This window comes from Dermacentor silvarum, chromosome 5 (genome assembly GCF_013339745.2).
Source record: "Dermacentor silvarum isolate Dsil-2018 chromosome 5, BIME_Dsil_1.4, whole genome shotgun sequence".
Taxonomy (NCBI): Eukaryota; Metazoa; Arthropoda; class Arachnida; order Ixodida; family Ixodidae; genus Dermacentor; species Dermacentor silvarum.
The window spans coordinates 184,923,583-184,937,227 of NC_051158.1; the positions used below are offsets into that span (position 1 = coordinate 184,923,583).

Consider the following 13,645-nt stretch of genomic DNA (forward strand, 5'->3'; position numbering starts at 1 on the left):
CAACAAAGTGGGCCGATTCTGGTGATAGTGCGGAAAGCGGCAAGCTCAGTGGCACTGTGGGCTCGGAGACATGTAACGCGCCCTTGAACTACCCTTGCCACACGTGGGGCCCAAAGAGACAAAAACAATGTGCCAGGGCAATGAATGCTGTTGCCCAAACGCTAGTCTATCCCGATGTGTGTCGAAACATCAGTGATAAAACATAAAAGTCTACCAACCAATAGCTGTGTCTCATTCTTTCTTGACATAGCCATTTCCCTAGCGACGTCATCAGTTGCCCCTTGGAGTCGCTATGGGTAAGCCCCGTGTTGCTCAATCCAAAGAGGAACAGCAGGCCGAACAGCACAAACGGAGGCGAAAGCTACGAGAAGTCAAACACACAGCGGCCCAACGTGCTGCGACCAATGGTGCAAAGTGTTGTGAATCTAGTCGCCTAAACTCACTTTAATTCGCACATACAGCATACAGTGCACAGCAACACAACCAAGTTATGTGTTGTGTCTTTTCAACCATTTAATATAACCACCACATTAAACATTTTAAATATAGTTAAACAAAACCAACAGCTTCTCCGGTTTTCCATCTTCACATAGTGGAAGGGCTCTGAATTTTTTCGCATAGTTTTGAATGTACTATCGTCAGCAATATGAAAGGGAACACGCGAACGCGTGGCAAATAGCCTCTAAACCAAGCTAGAGCGATACGCGGATGGCACTGTCGAAAACAGAGGGGAAAGGGGGGCGCTCTTCTGCTAACTGTTGGCACTCCCACCGCGCCTGCATTTGCAGAAAACGGCAGCTTACAGCGTTTCACTGGCCGCTGAAAGCCAGTAAGACGGTTATGTGCCGCAGTGACTTACAGCGAGTAATTTTTTTTTTTCTTTCATGCTTTTTTGTATTTTTTGTTCTTTCTGCAACCGTATGACGAAACTTTTAGACCTTGGCTCATATTTTCAATAAATTTTTTTATATCAATTGACGCGATGAGTTTCTTACGCCTTAAAGGAGTGCTACTTTTGGCCATGCTTCGGCACACAAAGTTACCAGTAACCGCAATACCAAACAGTTATCACTGTGCGGTGGCGAGTAGAAGTTCCGCACTTTGTGTAAACAGACCCCCCATGGTGGGAGTACCAACAGTTATTAGAACAGCATCCCCCTTTCCACATTGTTTTCGACGGCGGCCACCGCATATCGCCATAGCAGGGTTCGAGGCTATCTGAAAAGTGCTCCTGTGTTCCCTTTCATATTGCTCACGATAGTACATCTATACACCATTTAACTCAATATTACCTGAAATAATCAACAAATATAGAAAGCTGGCTTTATGCATATCAATGCGGCACTTGAGAAAAGAATTACTAAGCTAGTTTCATTCATTTTTAATAGAAAGACGTTTCCTGTGTGCATATTGCAGTATAGTCATTTCTACCATTTTGACTTACAACAGACACTTGCACGTTCACAGCGCTTCAAGCAAGTAACACACAAAAAATGAATAGTTGCGTAACAAGGACGTGTAACCAAGACCACGCCCCATAGGATGTAGTTACAGTGTAGTTACAGTGAAGACGTCCAGAGGTTTTCGAACTCAGAACATGCAAAGTCTCCCAGCATAACTGTGCATTAGGTAATGCAAAAGCTGTTTAGCTTATAACAACGGGATCTACTCTTCTGATTATGCAGGGTTCTAAATAAGCTCTCCACTAATAGCAAATTGATATCCAGCAGTACCTTACGTTTACTTGGGCTCCATTGTGCTTGCTCTTCAAGCCCTAGGTTCGCAAGGCTGGCATGTCTACAGAGGGACATCCTGTCAGCCCACCCAGCCATAAGATTTTAACTTCTGTGATAGGCTTTCAAGGCCAGCACGATGAATTTCTTCAGTGACACACCCATCCTGTAGGCCTCAACATCCAATGCGAATATATCTCACCACTGTCACAACAGTGGCTTCAAGGCTCACAAGACCAGGATTCTCATCCCAAAACCTGATCCTGCAGCCGCGTCCATGCATGACGTTGGTCTCGGTTTTTTGCCCTTGCAGTTAAAACACAAAACAAGGTCTAGAAATTGCAACACTTGATTGGCAAGAAACTCTAGCGGGAAAGACGAGACAATGAACACGAAGAATGATTAAAACATTCCAACATGATATCAGCAGCTGATAAGGGTGTTAGACCAGTTGGTGGACATAAAAAACAAGAATGTCCGTTTACGCATCTGTACACTTTTAAAACATTTTTCTTTTTTCTTTTCAAGTTCTGGTTGCAGCTGGTGCTCCAATTCGGCTTCAAAAATCTCACAAAGCACAGCCATCAGTTTCACTAAATATGTCCAATTGGTGGACGTTCACAAGCATCGCAGTAAATTTGTCAAAACTTATCACAATAAATTTTACATTGCTGGACTCGAAAATGAGAACATGAATGCACTGTCTTTTTATTTCCCACAGCTTTCAGACACCAAGTTCTGCACTGAATGCAGAGTAACGTAGTTTCTGACTTGTAACTGCCGTGTTAAAAACATGACCAAGTGCTCATCACAAAATTTAGTTCTGCTTTCATGAATGACAAAAAGTAGAATATTTGCAGGCATAGCGAGGACCAAATGTGTTTTTGTGCTAGAAAAATAAAATTACCTGTGTTCTTTTAAGCCATGCTGGACTTGTAATGTTAAAATCTTAACGTAAACATAAAATTTCAGCTGTCATCACCGGCATCATTTTCTATATCCCTTTCAGACGCTATGCACACAATTGCGTACGCCAAGATAGTGCATCAACTGCAAAAGCATTCATTAAAGTAACAATATGAACAATGTGTACCGTACATCTTGAAACGCTTCTGATTGAAATGGTGCTGCAAGTTTTAATTACACAGGCAAATTGTTTTAGTAAAACGAATATGAGGTAGATGGTTGGGTATTTTGCTTGTGTGAGTATGTCATTGTAGCGGGTCCACTTCTTTTGATGGTTTTTCACAATGTGTTGTGCCAGTCATAATTTTCAAGTGGCTGGATAGCCTGGTAGACATGAAATAGTTGATGTTCGCATATATGATGTTGCGAGCTTTCGCATGGAGTCCACATTCTGTAAACTTGACAAAACTCACTAAAGAAATGAAAACTCTTTTAATCTATTTTGCAGCTTTAAGCTTTTTATGATTCTGAAGCTGTAAGAAATGCGGTGAAAGTAAGTTTCTATTCAACAGAACTAATTGGCATCTGAAAGGGATATACATTAGTAAAATAGATGCCCTCCAAACTGGTAAATTCAATGTTTATTTCTCACCCATACAGACACTAGATGAATATAAAACATTTTGGCAGATATGTTGTGCCAGGTTAGCCTATAGCATACTGTTCCAAAAAATGCCTGTGTTATACAAATTCATTCAAAAGCTTTAGTGACAAATTTAGCAACACTGGATCAAAGTTTAGCAAAAATTTATATCTTTAACCTAGTTTAGTGACACACTCGAAAAAAAAGTGTACAACGCTGGTCCTGTCGGAGAACCGGTAATTTTACTTCATGTGTTCGCATTACTTTTCAACCTTCAAAAATGTTTGCTCTAACAGCAGGACCGCATCAAAAAAGGTTATTTGAAGCTGGTAACAATGTCAATAACATTGTTTGAGGTTTTGTACTAGGCTGATACAAATGACATGCCACTTTTCACTGATATAGCTTATAACTCATAGTAAAAGTGACTAATACCCCTGACACACTCTCAAGTCCTTCAGGTAAGGGGACTGGAAAGGCGCTCAAGCACAGTGACACACGGCAAAGGAGTATCTCCCTCCTGGCAAAGTTCCTTTGTGGGAAAGATCGGGCATCTACTTTTCGAGCAGGTAGGTGTACTCTTGCAGACAGTACTCATCAATAGAAGAAAACCTGTTACATAATTACGGTGCCCCGTAAGTATTTTTTTTTTTCCTTGGAAAATGTTTTCATTTTTAGTGGTAATGCAATTAGTTGAACAGTGAACATTTACTCTAGCTATACTCTCAAACGCCCGCACCACACCACTAGCACCGCCATGTTGAATTCCGAATATTCCGAAAATGGGAAAAAATGTTTCAGGTTCTACAATCACTAAATGTAATTTACATGCGCAGTTTCTTGTAAACGTTTTCTCTCTTGCTGCATTAAAAAGTAGCGTTTTTTCTTTTTTTGCAGCGTTCATTTGGGGAACCACCTAAAGAAGTTAGTGCGCTGCTGTGTGTCATCGGCGCAACTCCTTTTTGCAAAGGGTCCTTCGGAGTAACAAAAGGGCTTTCCTGCAAAGGACTTTTACCGATGTGTCAGGGGTATAAAGCTTAAATGTTTGATTTCTTGCCATCTGGCTGTAAGACTCAAAATATTCGTATGCTGTGCAGAAAGCCACTTGCCCACTCTTACTGTGAAAGCCGTAACATTTCAAATAGAAGTCATACTTGAAATCGAAATAACATTTAGTAATCAGCAGCATCAGATACAATTTTCAAATCAAACATGCACCCTTATGAATGTGAAGAAAACACAACGCCAAATCTACAGAAAATGTTGAGAACCTTCTTGAAAGTGTTTCTATACTCGCAGACAACTTTCTGTGGCAATGAAGGGAAAGCTACGAAGGCACAAGTGAGAGTGCTTCTGAAAAGAGTCCCGCGTTTTAATCCACGTTGGTTTAGGCTGAGGAAGAGAAAACATAAACAGCTTATTAGCAACAATTAAGTATAAGACAGAATACACCGCTGAGTGTAAAAGTGTACTTATTTTGCAGCTTTTCCCTTCCACATCTGGGCAAACGCGATACCGTCGCATGTGTAAGCTGCGTCGATTCAGCGTCTGTTCCGAGAAATAATAAGTGCTGCCAAACTACTTGGCACGGTAACACATGTGCAGCATTCACGCACCCGTAGCTTTCCCTTCATTGCCACAGAAAGTTGTCCGCGAGTATAGTCATTCCAATAAAACAAACTGAGCTTGTTAGCAACTGTGAATATGCAATGCACCTCATCCGCCGGCAGTATTTACCAGAAGTCACACAGTGGGAGCAGACCCTCCTTCAGATTTAATGGTCATCTTGCAAAAACAAATTCAGAAACATAACTGAAACTCTTCGGAAGCACTTGCAGTTATGGGCGAACATTTTTCTTATGTCTGCCAACACTACAGATATTCCCCCGTTTATGAAAGAAGCTGCCTTTACACTAGGAAAACCTACGTTTCCCACTAAAGTTCAGCTCCCAGATAACTATGTTCTTATCTTCATTGGCTTTGAGTAGAGCAGTCCTGCTTTCTCCGAACAACAACAAAGAAGTATCTGTATTAACTGCAATTCAGCCCGTGTCATTATTGAAGTGATGAATTTAACACTGCGGTTGCATTTAGAATCCTCAGTGGAATCTCGCTGATACGATTCTGCATAATACACTTTAGGGATAATACTTTTTTTTTTCTTGTTCCGATAATACGATTTGGTTGGACAATACGTTTGATTATACGCTTTATTTGCCACTTCCCGTGACAATCATATCAACGAGAGTCCACTGTGTGTGTATATATATATATATATATATATATATATATATATATATTGTAGTGAGAAATACAGGCACCAGCAGAAGACGAAGAATAAGACGTTTGTTGTTGGTGCTCGGGCTCGCTCCGTTTGGCCGTTGCCTGTTTCGGCGCATTCATAAAAACGCCGAGCGTATCTACTATTAAACGCGTACTATCAATTGGTGGAGGTGCGGGGTAGAGTCCGGGTATGGAGTTCCAGGATGAAATGGGAACCAGCACACTCCTTCGCAACCTTGTTCTTTGACATGGTGCGCCTCGCGAGCTACTGAGTGACCGTGGTCGTTCATTCCTCTCAGAAGCTGTAGAAGCCCTCCTCCGGGATGCAACATTGTCCATAGAACAAGCTCATATCATCCGCAAACGAATGGTATGACTGAACGCTTTAATTGTACTCTCGGCGACATGCTCGCCATATACGTTTCCGCTAACCACACTAACTGGGACCGCATCCTTCCCTTTGTTACGTATGCTTACAATAGCACCACTCAGTCTACCACAGGATTCTCTCCCTTCTTTCTTCTTTAAGGTCGCGAACCTTCCTCGTTTATGGACACGATTCTTCTGTATCGCCCCGACGCTTCAGAATCTACTCCTCTATCCGAAGCCGCCACTTATGCCGAAGAATGTCGTCAGATTGCCCGCTCACTTACCGCGCAAGATCAGGCCAGCCAGAAACATAGTCGAGACGCCGGCTTGTCCTTTCCATCATATTCACCTGGAACGCTGGTATGGCTCCGCGTTCCCTCCTCTACTCCCGGCCTTTCAACAAAGTTCAGCTCAAAGTACACCGGCCCTTACCGGGTTCTCCGACAGACATCCCCGGTCAACTACGTCATTGAGCCTATTCACCCATCTACGGACCAACGGCGTCGCGGACGTGAAACCGTTCATATCGATAGACTGAAGCCGCACTACGACCCACCAGTGCTACCTGTTCCATAGGTCGCCAGGATGGCTCCTTTTTCGCCGGGGAGTGATTGTAGTGAGAAATACGGGCACCAGCAGAAGACGAAGAATAAGACGTTTGTTGTTGGTGCTCGGGCTCGCTCCGTTTGGCCGTTGCCTGTTTCGGCGCATTCATAAAAACGCCGAGCGTATTTACTATTAAACGCGTACTATCAATATATATATATATATATATATATATAGATATATATATATATATCCTACTGTGCATATCATATGTCACTTTGTTATGAATTCTGGGGTTTTATGTGCCAAGACCACAATTTGATTATGAGGGACGCCGTAGTGAGAGACTCTGGATTAATTTTGACCAAGTGGGACAATTTTGATCTTTAAGGTGCCCCCCATGACCGGGACTTGGGCGTTTTTTGCATTTTGCCCCCATCAAAATGCAGCCGCCGCAACACGGATTTGATCCCGCGACCTTGTGCTTAGCACCACAACACCATAGCCGCTAAGCCACTGCGGCGGGTTCATTCCTCAAGAGGAATGCTCTGCGTACGACGTCGTGCAGAATGAACAGGAAGTTGCTCCACGCATGGCGCGATGATGGTGCTGCCCATTGCAGCGAAACATGAAAGTTCTCCCTTTTCTTTGTTCTTTTTTAATGTTGTGTCACGTGGCTTTTATTTTCTTTGGCACGACGGCAGGTGAAGCGTAGGTGTCCTGTGCAATGCGTTTTGTCAGCATCACCAGTCCGTTCCTCTCCGACGCTTTCCTGTCCACTGGTTGTAGCAAGCACGGTGGAATGCAGTAAGAGAAGTTTCGTGAATACAAGTGCTGGTCCCGTGTTCAGGAAACTTCTCATTAGGTTAGGTTAGGTTAAATCCTTCTTCAAGGACAGATTGCTGGTGGTCCATTTCTCTCCGAGTGCGGAATTCACCGAAATATGCGTCGCCAGGCTTTGCAGACAGGGCACTGTGCCATGAAATGATACCCTGCGGGTCCTTGACCGTCGGAGTCGCTAGGGTACACAGCAAATGCCACGGGTGAGTCTTCTTTAAATGTTACACAACACTTCCATGCTTTGTCGCCATTCGTAGCGACCACACACACGTATCACATAGGCGGGCAACTACGCCATACTTTGCCGCCACTGGCTGCGTGGGCATGGCCGCTGCCCGCGTCGTGAAGAACCACGTGATACAACATGGTTTAAAGTAAAAAAAATTTTTCAATTTCGTACTACATAGCGCCACAAGTATAAGCAGCCACAGAGTAGCCCTTTTCATCGTCCTTTTCAATGTATTCATTCATGTATTCATTCCATACATAAATACAGTTGCTGTGCATTTCAATCTTGTGAACAAGGCAGACGTACTGGGCACCATAACACCAGTAGATACTTTTGGAGGGGCACATGTGTGAGCAACTACTGTCTGTCTGAGAGAATGTCCAACAACATCGAAAAGAAGCCCCAAAGTTAAATGAAAGGCAAGGCCTGAGGCAAACGCTATCGAAAGCGTTATTAATATTAACATCGAGGAACAGACCAGTTTTCATAAGCTGAATTCATAACACAGCACACTCAAAACATGAGATGTTTACTGCTAAGGAACAGCGAAAGCGAACGAAAACCCAATTACCAGAGCACGCATTCATTTCAAGCAGCTGTATTGATAACCTACAAGTATCAAAATTAAACCACTCACTCTATAACTTTGCCCTCTTTTGACTAGACATTTATACCCCAGCCACACTGGGCACTTTCAAACGTGATCGATCGGGCTCGATCACAATCGAGTGTGAACGAGGTGTCACATTTGATTCTCCCAGAACACATGGAAAACGCGTATGAGGCCTATATAACGCTTTCGAGTGAACCTCCGCACTTTTGCATGCACGTCAGACCTCAGTACCTCATGTCATGAGTGCATCAGGCGTGCACATTTTTTTTGTAATGCTGAATTTTGCGTTCGTTCTCTGGCAAGAAGCGACTCGAAAGTACGTACTATCAGTACCTTCATTCGGTAGAATTCTCACCTGGCTTCAGTTATTGATCACAGCCTGAAAGCCCATCCATGCCCAGAACATGAAGAACATCGCCACTGGTAGCGTGAGCGGTACCAACAGGGTGTAGTAAAGAAGACTCTCCCCCATGTTGATTGACAACGGCGCAGGGATGCTCCTTGCGACTGGCCAGCACGCCCCTAGATCACCAGCCAAGCAAAATCTGAAAGTTCGTGTATTCGTAACCGTGTATTCGTAACCGTGTAACCAGTAACGCACAAGTTCCACCACAACAGAAGCACGCTCAGACAGGAATAGAGTGTACTAAACAATGGTCAAGTGGGCCGAACGGCGCTCTGCCGCTGAGGCGGCGCGTGTGGAAAATAGTGCGAGGGCGCTGCGAGCGAACTGGATTTAAAATCCCTAAAAAAAAAAATGTCACAGTTTCGCCCTAAGGGCGAAGCAATGAATGCGATAGCAACACAGCAATGTCATACGAAGTAAGGTGAGCGGCTTTGGTAGCAGTATGAATTGTAGTAAACATGAGCTGATTAAGTAAGGAGGTGTGCTGCGGCGTAAGTAGACCGACATGACGAGACACTCGATGACCACGAGAAGGCGCATGTGAAACGGTGGTGTTGATGAGAAGCGCTTCCCGTGGGCAGCGCGTGCGAAGGGACACATCTGTAGCGCTGCACTGGCGATCCGGGCAGCATTGCATGTGTAGCGTGCGTTGGAAAATGTGGCCCGACTATTACTAACTGAATGAACAAGCGTGGTGTGAGCGCGCACAAACAAACATGAATAGATCACACTGAATGACTGCAGACAACGACCGTCAAAACTCTGGCAGCAAGCGGATACGCCGCAGCGGCGAACGTACGTGCGGTCTATCGCTTCAACGGAAACGGAGCGCATAAAGGTCAGAGCCGTGTGGAGATATGAGACGGTGCGAGCGAGCGACGATCGCGGTTCTTGGCAGCGTAGAAGTGCGCCCCCCGCTCCCTCCGGCGCTGGCTTACCGCTTCCTTGCTTGCGCGTGGGAGAGATAAGAGACTGTGCGGAGGAGCGACGAGCGCGGTTGTTGGCAGAGAAGTGCGCCCCCCCCCCCCCCCCCCCCCTGCTCCCTCCGGCGCTGGCTTTCCGCTTCCTTGCTTGCGCGTGGGAGATTGAGTGCGTTCGCTCTCCGTGATAGCGCGAGTCCCCGCACGCTTCCGCTGGGGCATACGGCGCGCGGCGAAGATTTTATCTATACGGAACCTCACGGCGACGCCGACGGCGGAAATCCGGTTGAAGTGTCCATATAATTGCTATCGCAATAATAAAAAAAAACTAAAGTAGCGCCATTCGTGTCGCCCATGCAGGCTCCTCCTCTCCTGCGTGTCTTGCAGATTGTAAATGAAGCCAGTTGAGGGGTGGCATGGCTGTTGGCCGAAAAGATGGGCTTGTTCAAATCTTTCCGCTAAACGGACTAGAGCGCTGCGGTCTAAAGCGATTCATTGGAAGAGTGTCCGAGAGATAAATACGGCAAGTATCATGCTTTGTAGACCATTGAAATAATAAAAACGCTTGCACTGCAAAAAACTTCACCTCAAGCAAGCAATACTCGATGCGAGAGCCGACCGTTTGCTTGCGGACGTGCTCGGCGCTGACGCTCTCGATGGCAGCGCCACTATCGCCGTGTAAACTCGGCGGCGCTAAGAATCTTCAAGCATGACGCACTAGCTTTTCTGAAGGTAGACAAGGCGCCATTTTGTCTGTCCACTGCGTTGTTTATTTTGGCACGCGATGCCGACCCGAAGACCCGCGAAACGAGCGCGCGTTCCACAGACGACACCGGCGTACCGTTCGCCAAGCGGCTGCCCGAGCGCGGCCGCGCGCCGCTTTCGCTTTCGCGTCCGTAGTTTCCTCCTGGACGCTGTAGGGGCGCTGCTGCAGCTGCTGAGAGAGGAGGCAGAGACGAAGGGGTGCGGTTGGCGCTACTTTATTTTTTTTAGGGACGTATCTGTAAATCTTGGGTAGAGTGTACTAGAATATGGTCGAGTGGGACGAGCGGCTGGGGCGGCGCATGCTTCGCAGTGAGGCGCCCGACGTGGAAAAATACTGTGGCGGCGCTGCGATCGAACTGGATTGGGCCACATCAAGGTCGCGCCGTTGGAAACTGCTGGCGATACTGCTCGGCAGGGTCATTCGCACTACTTCGCGCGCTGGTATTTGCGTTAAGACCTCTCAAATGGTGTTCATAATCGAATATGACATGTATATATGTCTTAAGAATAAATGCCTTTCTTTCTCTTCATTTAATTTTTTAATGCCGCTCGGTGATGCGCGTGCATTGCGGCCGCAGTGTCGGCTTTCATTCTACTATGTTATTGTACGGTTCCCTTTGGAGAACAAATATTTTTCTCGTTCTTCAAGCAGCATGTATCTCTCGTGTGTATTGTTCCGCATATAGTTTTCCATCAGTAGGTCTTGCGAAACGCAAACGGAGAAACATATGTAACCTTCCTGCTTGCCGCTTCAAACAAGTAAAGCATATCTGCCCCATCCGGTACCTTGTACTCAGATTTCTTTCTTCTTTTGGGTTTTTTTACGTGCCAAAACCAGTTCTGATTATAATGTACGCCGTAGTGGAGGGCTTCGGATCAATTTTGACCACCTCGGGTTCATTAACGTCCACTACAACGCAAGCACACGGGCTTCTTGCATTTCGCCTCCACCGAAATGTGGCCGCCGCGGCCGGGATTCGATTCCGCGACCTCGTCCTCAGCAGCGCAACGCCTTAGCTAACTGAGCCCCCGCGGCTGGTACTCAGATTTACGGGAAGCATTGTTATTGAAAAAAAAAACTGCAACGTACGCAACATTCTATTCAAGTTTCCGCCTTACTCGCGTAACAGAATGCGGAGTAATTGGTACGGGGTCCTTTATCGCGGTCGGTGTCATTCTGGAAATTCATTTCAAGTGGATGCGTTTTGCAACCTCACCGGCTACAATTCGTAAATTGCAATATGTGTCGTAAAGTAATTAACTAAGAAGCTCATTAATCAATTTTGTTAATAAGTTGAATAGGTGTTTCGATTTCTCGTGCTACTAATGTCCGCCTCTTCGAATAACCCAGCTCATCAATGAGAATTGTGCTAACTGCCACAGGAGATTTTTAAAAATTCCCTAAACCTTAATTTCGAACACCCGGTATAGTGGATACGGCGTTGCGCTGCTAAACTGGAGCTCGCGGGTTCAGTCCGTCGCGGAATTCGATGGGAACAAATGGAAAACACTCGTGTACTTCTATTTAGGTACACGTTAAAAAGCCCCAGGTGGGGAAATTTAAACCGGGTGGCTCATACTCATATCGTGGTTTTGCCACATAAAACCCACAAATTTGTTTGAATTAAAAAATAAAAAGACAGGTGGCTGCGTTCCTTCGTCTTTTTTCTAGGAGTGTAAACAAAATTAAATTATTCTCGAGTCTCATTTCCGAGAAAAACATGTTACGCTTATCCTATATTTATTTCATACATAAATGTAATGCCATTCCCAAATGTCTGTCCGCTCAACTAAGCAGCTTGTATATTATAAACGGCTGCTTTCAGTTACTCAACGCACTATCATAACGACAATAAGGAAGCAATTAGAGAAACGGCATACCTCACATACACGTACAGATATGTGTAGATCTGCTGCGTTCGTTCAAGAAGACAAGTGTGGTACCACATGGGGCACCCAGTTTTAATGGGTTGCAAAGATGGTGAGACTGTAAAAAAAAAGAAAAAAAAAAGTTTTTCTTGCCTGAATCAAGATAGCAGATTTATAGGCTGCCCCAAAACGGGGCATTTATATTGAATGACAGCTTATTACACTTATTAGCAGGGCTTATTAGCAGCTTATTAGCCGGACTTATTAACACCCCTGCGTTAATTCTCTCAGGAACTGCGCCTCTGCGCAACAGCCACAACTCTCCGGCAGCACAATCATTCGGAATAACAGTCCGCACTTGCATCGGTAACTCACCTTTGAGACTGCAATAGTTCTGTTATGCGTTACATTAGTACGGAAACGACTGTTCGGCGTCGTACAGCATATCAATAACACCATCATATATATGTATATATATATATAGTTTCAATTGCCTGATATGAATATTATGTCTGCGAAAGAGAGTTTTATGTGCAGTATTCACTAATACGTGTGTTTCGTATCCAAACGTGCACGGTCGGGAGTTCTCACTGTACCATTTGTACCATTCTCAATGTACCCTTTGATTTAATTACGTAGACATACATCGGTCATTCTTCGCGCCACGCAGCTAATAAACCTGGTTTATTTCACTTTAATATTGTTTTCTTCGATCATTGCTCCTGATCAATATCCACCGACAAGAAGCGCGCGTAAAATGACACGCTATCAGTAATAAAATTTTCCTACGTAGCTTCATGTTGCAGAGATGCCAGTTGCTTTTAGAAGATAATGTTAAAAACAATGGTTCACTTGGCTAAAACTACCTTTGGTACCCGCCGTCAAGAGTCATGGGCGCACCAAAGCAACTAAAACGAAAAAAAAATTCACTACACAGACGTTCTGCAAGAAAAACTGGGCGCCGCCAGCATCCGCGTAGCGAACGCGCGCTCGCTAGCAGACGACGCGCTTGACAACGACAGCAAAACTGAAGACGACGCGTTGTATAATCCATGCCTCAAATATAGATGTTTAGCAAGATGGTGTAAACATCAATTTGCAGTTGAAATAAAGCACTATTTTAAGAGCGTACTATGCGCAATCGGCCTCGGCGCCCGCAGCGAAAGTACGTTGAATATGCCACGGAGCGCGTCTACGCCCCAATCCAGTTCGCTCGCAGCGCCCTCGCATAATTTTTCCACACGCGGCGCCTCAGCGGGAGAGCGCCGTTCGGCCCACTCGACCATTATCTAGTACACTCTAATTGTCCGCTAGTAGCACAATGTCGTCTGCGTACATCAGTCCAGGGACCTTCTGTTGCACCATTTGTCCATTACGCATGTAGGATAAATCAAAACCTAATTCGCTGTTTTCCAGTCGTCTTTCTATGCCCTTGACGTAAAGCGTGAACAATAATGGTGACAGAGGGCATCCTTGCTTCAATCCTTGGTGAATTCCCACCATTTCATTTCCTTTTCGGCCTT

The 13,645-nt window shown here is 45.2% G+C and overlaps 1 protein-coding gene across 1 annotated transcript in view; it reads right to left on the reverse strand.

Moving 5' to 3' along the window:
* Positions 1 to 8,798, reverse strand: part of LOC119454634 (DNA excision repair protein ERCC-6) — a 339,000-nt gene extending 330,202 nt beyond the window's left edge. Inside the window, exon 1 of the mRNA XM_049668141.1 lies at positions 8,518 to 8,798. The gene's annotated coding sequence lies outside the window, so the exon portion shown is untranslated. The remainder of the gene's footprint in view (positions 1 to 8,517) is intronic.
* Between the last annotated feature and the right edge of the window lie 4,847 nt (positions 8,799 to 13,645).